The following is an 8,852-nucleotide window of genomic DNA, read 5'->3' on the forward strand; positions in this document are numbered from 1 at the left end:
CTTTGTTTGGATTAATGATGAAGTACTTAAAAACTGAGCTTTTAATTCAAATTTCTTCACCTGCGGTAGAAAAGTATTAGAGCAAAATCACTCCTCACTCCCCAAACCCTCTTCTACCACAGTGTGTAAGGGTCTTCACAGTCCATCCCTGCATGACCTAAACCAAAGCTAGTTCTCCATCTCGGGTGCCATCTTCCTCACCATCACCTCACAACAGGTCTTTAACTCTTCCTCTTTGACATTTTTTGTCTAGAGTCAACTTCTTTTCATCTTAGCTTCTTGCTACATCCACCTTCAATATGTCCCTAGCAGACAGGGCTGAGTCCCAGTGTGATGTGGACAACTTCAGATAAAGATGTATTAGGGCCAGGTGCGGTGGCTCATGACTGTGATCCCAGCACTTCGGGAGGCCAAGGCAGGGGGATTGCTTGAGTCCAGGAGTTCAAGACCAGCCTGGGAAACATGGTGAAACTCCATCTCTACAAAAACCACAAAAATTATCCATGTGTGGTGGGATGTGCCTGTAGTCCCAGCTACTTGGGAGGCTGAAGTGGGAGGATTACTTGAGCCCGGGAGGCAGAAGTTGCAGTGAACCAAGATCATGTCACTGCATTCCAGTCTGGGTGACACAGCGAGACCCTGTCTGGAAAAAAAAAAAAGTTAAGATGTGTTAGATCAGGGACTTGTCTTCTGTGGGTTTGGTGACACCACTAATTTGACATAGAACCTTAGGAAGTCCCTTCATTGTGCTTCTCTCCCCTGTAGCACATTCCACACAGCATGATCATCTATAATTCAGGTGTCTCTGTTCTCCGTTAGACCGTAAGTTCATGGAGGATCAGAACCTTAGTTACTGATGTCCACTGCCCAGAACTAATCACATAAGAAGCCTGTCTCTAATAATGTTTGAGAAATGAATGGATTCCCCAGTCCCCTGAATCAGATGATGGAACAATTTGGCCTCTAACTAACTTACACATCTAATTCAAAACTTTAATTGGTTGTAGTTTCAAAGTACTTGTGTGATGGTCCTAGAGTATGCCACATAATAAATATGCAATAACAAGGAGAGTGTTGGCCTAGTTCTGAAGTCCTGGCATAAAGTACCATGTCCATATTTCCCTTTCCTTCAGGACGCTGAGAGAATGCATGTGTGCTCCAGGCAATGACTGGATGAAACAAAAAAGAGAGTCTAGATACCATTAAAGTGTTCGACTCTTGGATTCCTACGGTTTGGGATGCGAAGCAGAACTGGGTGAAACTGTAGGTGAGTGCCTGTGCAGGAAAATAGCGGGTATACATCACTGGCACCTTGCCTCCTTCAGAAAAATCAAACCTGTCTTCTGTGCAGTCAGATCTGGCGTGCCCATTACCAGCAGGGTTGGATATGTGCCTGGTTGGCTGCTTATGGGAAAGTCTGCATTTTTTCCACTATTGGAGTGATAGATACACGCAGCAGCGGCCACACCCATCTCCAGCCAAACTGTACAGCACATGACTCAGCATCCTGGGAATCTCCGGCCTAGCTTGGACTACAGGTGCACCCGTCCTGATTGGCACATTCTCCAGGAGGTGATCAGAGCCTCTTGAGATCTGGAGGGAGTATGGCCTGGGAGTGGGGAGGAGCAGGCTGTCATGCCTGTGGGTAGAGGTCGCAGGCTGTCATAACCAATGTGGACGCAGTGCCCAGTACAAGGCGTTGGGTCTCTGGAACTGGCTTTTCTTGTACTGATCACTTTCTCAAAAGGAAATGTTAATTTTAAAACGTGCTTTTTCATGACTGCCTTTGTCGGACAGGGTGAAAGGCAGTGGTGAAAAAGCACATTTTAAAGGACAGAACATTGTTTCACATCCGGCTAAGTGAAATGAAAAGACCCTCACAGCCCAAGGGAGATCAAGTAGGTGGTGAAACAGGTTCAGCTAGGGCCTGCCTCTAAGGTCCCATCAGCACAGCAGCAGCGGTGTTCAGTTCCAGAAGTCATTGTGGTCTGCTGGGACTCCGGGTGGTTGGCTTCTGCTGCCTGCTGCTCCAGGATAGAATCCAAACTCCAAGCATAATGCAGAACGTTTCAACTTAAATTTGGGTATACGGCTGCTGCGGGAGTGGTGTTTATTCCCTGGTGCATTCAGGTTTGAAAGCTGCCGTCTGTCCAGCTGTAAGCAGGCTGGAAGGACTAGGAACGGTGCTGCTCGGAGGTTGTTTACCTCCCCTGTTCCCCACTCCTGAGTCTCCAACCCTCCCTCTCCTCCCTTCCTCCCCCAATCCCGGGTCCCCACCCCACCCCTCCTCCTCCCTGACTCCTGGGTCCCCAGTCCCTCCACCCTCCTCCACTCCCTTCCCTGTCCCTGGCCTTCCCTCCCCTCTGATGCTCCTCCCACTTTCCTGGGTCTCCAGGTTCCCTCCCATCTCTCCCCAACCCCATCCCCACCCAGTCCCCAGCCCTCCCACCCTCCTCCGCCCACTGCCTGTGGCCTGAGTTCACAAAACTCCCTTCACCCTTTGGGGCAGTGGGCTTTAATAATTCTTGGGATATAGCAACACTAGAAAAGGAATAGGATTAACTGGGAGGAAAAAGTGGAAAGATGAGGAAAAGGGCCATAGTGGAAGGTGATATAGGTCCTTTAGCAAGAGCAAAAATTAGGAAAGATTAGTGTATCTCAACCTTGGCTGCATGTTAGAATCACTTGAGGAGGTCTTAAAAATCACCACTTCAGGCCAGGCGCGGTGGCTCATGCCCATAATGCTAGGACTTTGGGAGGCTGAGGCAGGTTGATCACTTGAGTTCAGGAGTTTGAGGCTAGCCTGGCCAACATGGCAAAACCCTGTCTCTACTAAAAATACGAAAATTAGCTGGGCATGGTGGCCCACACCTGTAATCCCAGCTACTCGGGAGGATGAGGCTGGAGCACCCTTTGAACCTGGAAGGCGGAGGTTGCAGGGAGCCAACATCGCACCACTGTATTCCAGCCTTGGTGACAGAGTGAGATTCCATCTCCAAAAAAAAAAAAAAAAAAAATCCCCACTTCAGCCACATCCAATACCAATGAAGGTGAGACTCAAGACGTGTGTAGTTTTTAGAGCTCTCCAAAGAGATTCTAATGTGCTGCTAAGGTGGAGAACCGTTGCTCCAGATTCAGACAAGACATTAAGGAAAGGACAGTGGCTCTGTTTGTTTGTTTCTTTCTGCTCGTTAGCTGAAGAATTAGACAATTGTCCAAACGATCGCTGGTGCTTGTGCACACTCTGTGTCTTACCACATCTGACGATAATTGCTATCAGGCAAGGACATTTAGTATGAATCCACTTAAAAAGAGAATCATGATTTTGTAATCAATGTGAAAAATGTTTGATTGGAACTTCCTACTGAGAAGTGAAATTAAAAGATATTAAAATATATTTTCTTAGTTTAACAAATCTAAATTATAATTGCAACTATTCATTAATTACAAAATGAATTATATGTTAGTTACTTTTCTCAATATTCATTTCCTAACAGAATTCTATATGATAACATGTTTCACTTGGACTTTTAAACCCTATCATAGAAGAGGTGGAGTTTTTTGGTTTTGTTTGTTTTGCAAAATAAGAGTTTATCAGCGTGGGCAACATGGCAAAACCCCATCTGTATGAAAAAGTACAACAGCAATCAGCTGGGCATGGTGGTGCCTGTGATCCCAGCTACTTGGGAGGCTGAGGTCAGAGGATTGCTTGAGCCCAGGAGGTGGAGGTTGCAGTGAGCCAAGATCATGCCACTGCACTCCAGCCTGGGCAACAGAGCAAGACCCTGTCCCAAAGAAAAGAAAAAATATAAAAAAGAGTTTAGTAGTTTTCCTAAAAGCCCTTTTTTATTCTTTGATATTTAAATTATTTTCTTTTGAAGGGCCAAGTGGCACTGTCCTTCTCAGCACTCTGCTCTTCAATTGTGAACTGGTCTAAACATGCCAAATCTTCATTTGTCAATGTCTTGACAAGTATTTGTCAATTTGCCAATATTACTTTTGTCACTTTCATGAAATCCTGTATCTTTTGCAAGTTTTGCAGCTTCACTCTGAAGGCAATTTGCATAATATTTACATTACATTTGCTGAATTTTTACAATGGCAAGAGACTGACCCACAGAAACCTAATCAGTGGGGCAGTAGTGTTAAATGAAGTGATGTTTTAACCTAATTGGTGGGGTAGTAGTGTTAGCTGAAGTGATGTTTTAATAGGGACCAGTTTTAAAAGTGACTAGTATATTCACTAATATATGTATTGTGAATATATTATATTCACTAATATGTGTATTGTATATTAGTGAATATAATATATTCACTAATATATGTATTGTGTATATAATGTATATAATATATTCACTAATACATGTATTGTGAATATAATATATTCACTGTATATTAACTAATATATGTATTAGTGAATATTTTCACTACTGAACTTCCTAACTTCAAGGAATTGGATAATGAACACCTGAGTAATGATAAATAGACATATACTTATTGCATATTGACCCCATATATACACAAAAGAGGTAACTGTGCACTGTAAAGTATATACTGGTTAACACAGATTATTGTACCTTGTACATAAATGTGGCATTTCAGACAATGTTACTATTTCCTGTACCTGAAGGAGTAGGCGTGTTAACTGAGTTTTAGTCAGTGTGTCTTCACAAAGGAAGTGACTGCTAGTTTTTCTGTATAGTAATCATAATAATCTCTAATACTTATTGAGCTAAGGCTCTGCTCCAAGCCTATTACCGTATTTACAGCAGCTCTCTGACCAATATGAATAATGCTATCTCCAGGTTGTAAATGAGTTCACATGGATGCTCTATGTTGCTAATGCCTCTTGAAATAACTGGAAGCATTCTGCAACCGGTCTTCACCGGTAGAAAGCCTCTCTCCTTAGTCCAGCCTGAAAAAGCATTTCCTTGGCCCTGGACAGGAAGATAGCTCTGTATGTATGGCTTTCTGGCCTGAACATTCATCTCAGAACCCTGAGCTGGGTTGGACTCCTCCGGCAGCAGTTCAGACCCCTCCCAGTACAGCCCCTTAGCCCCACTTCTACACCCCAGTGCTCAGATGTCCACCAGCTCCCGAGGCACCTTGTTTTCTTTTTCTTTTTAAACAATTATAATTGTTCAAAAGTTTTTCCTTGTGCCAAGATTTTTCCACCCACCCCACCAATCCCAGTTCCGCTGTTGGGGAATTACTACCCCAAACCAATAGAATTCCTTTTCTTTCTTCTTTTTTTTTATAGGCAAAGGCTCACTCTATTGCCCAGGCTGGAGCCTAGTGGCTCAAACACAGCTCACAGCAACCTCAAACTCTTGGGCTTAAAAGATCCTCCCGAGTAGCTAGGACTGCAAGTGCACACCATCACACCTAACTAATTTTTTTACTTTTGTAAAGAAGAGATCTCATTATGTGGCCCAGGCTGGTTTCGAACTCCTGGCCTCAAGAGATCCTCCCATCCCTGTCTCCCAAAGCGTTGGGATTACCGGCATGAGCCACTGCATCTGGCCTAGAATTCCTTTTCCGTGGGAATATTCTTCAAAGAGTGGAAGGCACGATCACCAGAACTGTGGCGAGATCCTCCATGCTGTGGGTATACACCTCTGAAGCACTTGTTCAGCAGGCTGTAAACCTAGAACCAGAGATTTTACTGGAATTGAGCAGTCAATTAGTGAAATAAATTAGGACCCATTGAATAAAGGTTAAAAACAGGCCAATAAATTACTTGTAAAATGTTTGCCTCATCTTCCAAAACAAAGGGTGGGTTTTTCCCCCAGACACAGTATAGAAGGTGCCTGAAGCTATTAAGGAGAATGTGATAAAGGGTCATGAGGTTAATAACCCACCTCCGGGGCCTGGCTGCCTACAGTTTGAGATTCCCTCGGGGAAGTGCCTCTGCATCCGTTTGTTTTGACAGCTGACCTCTTTCTGAAGCAGAGGTTCTCTCAGAGATGGCCCTGGAGTCTCAGTGGCCACCATCTGGCTGGCTCCTCCCTTTCAGAAGGATGACAAGCTTGGTGCAGGAGAAGAAGCAGCCTCGCAGTTCTATTTCGCTGGGCTCAGATGAGGAAGGCAGGTGGACTGTGTACAGAAGGGAGGAGGCCATTTTTAGTTTCCTCCTTTTCTTATGTTTTTTGAGACGGTGTCTCGCTCTGTCATCCAGGCTGGAGTGCAGTGGTGTGATCTTGACTCACTGCATCCTCCGCCCCCAGAGTTCAAGAGATTCTCCTGCCTCAGCCTCCTGAGTAGCTGGGACTACAGGCACCCACTGCCACACCCATCTAATTTTTGTATTCTTAGTAGAGACAGGGTTTCGCCATGTTGGCCAGGCTGATCTCGAACTCCTGACTTCAAGTGATCCGCCCACCTCAGCTTCCCAAAGTGCTGGGATTACAGGCGTGAGCTCCTGGCCTGCTTTCTCCTTTCATATGTTGAAGAATGTTTCTGGGTTTGGGAGTTCAGGGGCTTTTCTCTGTTCACCTGTCTCCTCATCATTTACCTGGGGAGAGAATTGGCTTAAAGGAGCAATGTGAAGGATGGCACCCTCCTGTCCTCGTGAGGGGACTCGAGACCTGCCGAGGGCTCCTCTGTGGCCTACAGCATCAGTCCTCCCCACAGGCACATGCCTGTCCATCTGATGGCCCAGCTGGCAGCCCAGTTATCGGTAAGGGCAGGAAGAGTGAGGGTGCTGGATCTAGAGAAGAGAGGGCAGGAGACATGGCTGCCTTTGAGAGAAAATAGCAGTAAGACTGGCACTAAACCCTAAAATCAGGGTTTCAACCCAACTGTTGGGTCCTTGATGGAAGCTTCCTCTCTGGGCTTCACCACTCCCTCAGAGTTTTCTGAGCATGTGTAAAGCTTCCACCATAGTCATCCAATCCTTTGATGCCAGGTCTGACTTTGGTAGAGTCCAGAAAAGGAAACTGAGAAGCTGGGTGTGTTGCTAGAAAGATGAGTGTGATAAGGACCAAACACAACTGCACTGGGCGCTGGGCTACATCTCTGTGAAGTTATCTCCTTTGGCCTTACTACAAGCTGCCAACATGCCCTCCTCCACAGAGGAAGGAACAGAGGTGCACAGAGAGAAGTCTAAAAACAAGTCACATCGCTGGTGGGTGGACAGGAGCCCAGGCAGGCTGCTCATTGCTTCCCTGTCCTGGTGTGGTGTGTGCCTGGGGACCATGGCCACTCTGCCAGGCTGGGCCCACCAAGTGTTCTCTAAAACCTGGAGTCCTTACTCCTGGTTACAGGAACGGTTCCCAAGCCTGGGTGATCATGAGCTGCCCATTAGGAAGTCCAAATACAGATTCCTGAGTCCCTTCCCTGACTTCATACCTCTGGCATAGGGCCTGGGAGTCAGTAATTTCCAAGCTCTCCTCAAGTGGTTTTGATAATCAACCAAGTGCAGGAACCATTGGGTTAGATCATTAGTGGGGCCTTTGTAATGAACATCACCTAATTCCAGGCATGTGCTTTCCTGGACTTAGACTCAATTATAAGGCTGCAAAACACACTAGTGTATATCTCTGGAACTCTAAGTCTGGCTCTGGCCATTTAGTCACTTGACCAATGTACATGAAATACCCATCTTGTACCTGTGCTGTTTCAGGAATGGGGATATACCAGAAGAGGCAGGGCTACTGCTCTCATGGAGCATGTAGTCTAGCAGAGATATCCAAAACCCCTTTGCTTTCACTCCAGCACCTTTCTTTCCACCACCTTTACCTCCTTGCATCTTTTTTATTTTCCTGGTCTTCAGACCTTATGAGATCATAAACTTTCTTATTAAAAAAATTTTTTTTGAGATAGGGTCTCACTCTGTTGCCCAGGCTGGAGTGCAGTTGTGCAGTCATAGCTCACTGCAGCCTTGACTTCCTGGGCTCAAGTGATCCTCCTGCCTCAGCCTCCCAAAGAATTGGGATTACAGGCCTGAGCTACTGCACCTGGCCCATAAACTTCTCCTTTCAAAGTGGAATCTGTGTCCAATTCATTTCTAGACTATCATTTTCTCCTGGACTCACCCCTACGCCCAGTCACCTATACCTAGTATAATAGTTTGCACTCAGTAAATATTTGTTAAATAAATGCGTTTATTCATTCATCAAAGATTTAGAGTGCCTACGATGTGCCAGGCATCGTTGTTGGTACCAGGACAATGATGAGAGTGAAGCAAGCAAGGTACTTAGGGTGCACAATTTAAGGAGACACTTACTCTAGGATCATGCAAGTGCACCTGAGCCTGAGGACCTCCTTAAATGTTGTGCCCTAGGTGCCCTGGCTCTTTGCAGGGATATGCATGTTGCCTGTCCTAAGTCTTTTTCATTTGTGTGTGATCTGCCTTTTCAACCAGATTGTGAGGCCTTATTCTGGTTTGTCTCTTCCTCCTCTTCCTGTACTACCTCCTGCCTCATACGGTGTTTTCTAGAATCTTGTCCCCAATCATCTGCCTGGGAATCCCTGGTAGCCCTTGTTTAAAATTCAATTTTCCAGGCCACGCATGGTGGCTCATGCCTGCAATCCCAGCACTTTGGGAGGCCAAGGCCGGTGGATCACTTGTCGTTAGGAGTTTGAGACCAGCCTGGCCAACATGGTGAAAACCTGTCTCTACTAAAAATGCAAAAAAATTAGCCAGGTATGGTGGCATGCTCCTGTAATCCCAGCTACTGGGGAGTCTGAGGCAGGAGAATTGCTTGAACTTGGGAGATGGAGATTGCAGTGAGTCAAGATCGTGCCATTGCACTCTAGCCTGGGCAACAAGAATGAAACTCTGTCTCAAAAATAAAAAGTAAAAAAATAATAAGAAGATAAAATTCAGTTTTCCAAGTCCCACCTATTGA

The sequence above is a fragment of the Mandrillus leucophaeus genome, unplaced genomic scaffold (assembly GCF_000951045.1).
Source record: "Mandrillus leucophaeus isolate KB7577 unplaced genomic scaffold, Mleu.le_1.0 Scaffold250, whole genome shotgun sequence".
Lineage (NCBI taxonomy): Eukaryota > Metazoa > Chordata > Mammalia > Primates > Cercopithecidae > Mandrillus > Mandrillus leucophaeus.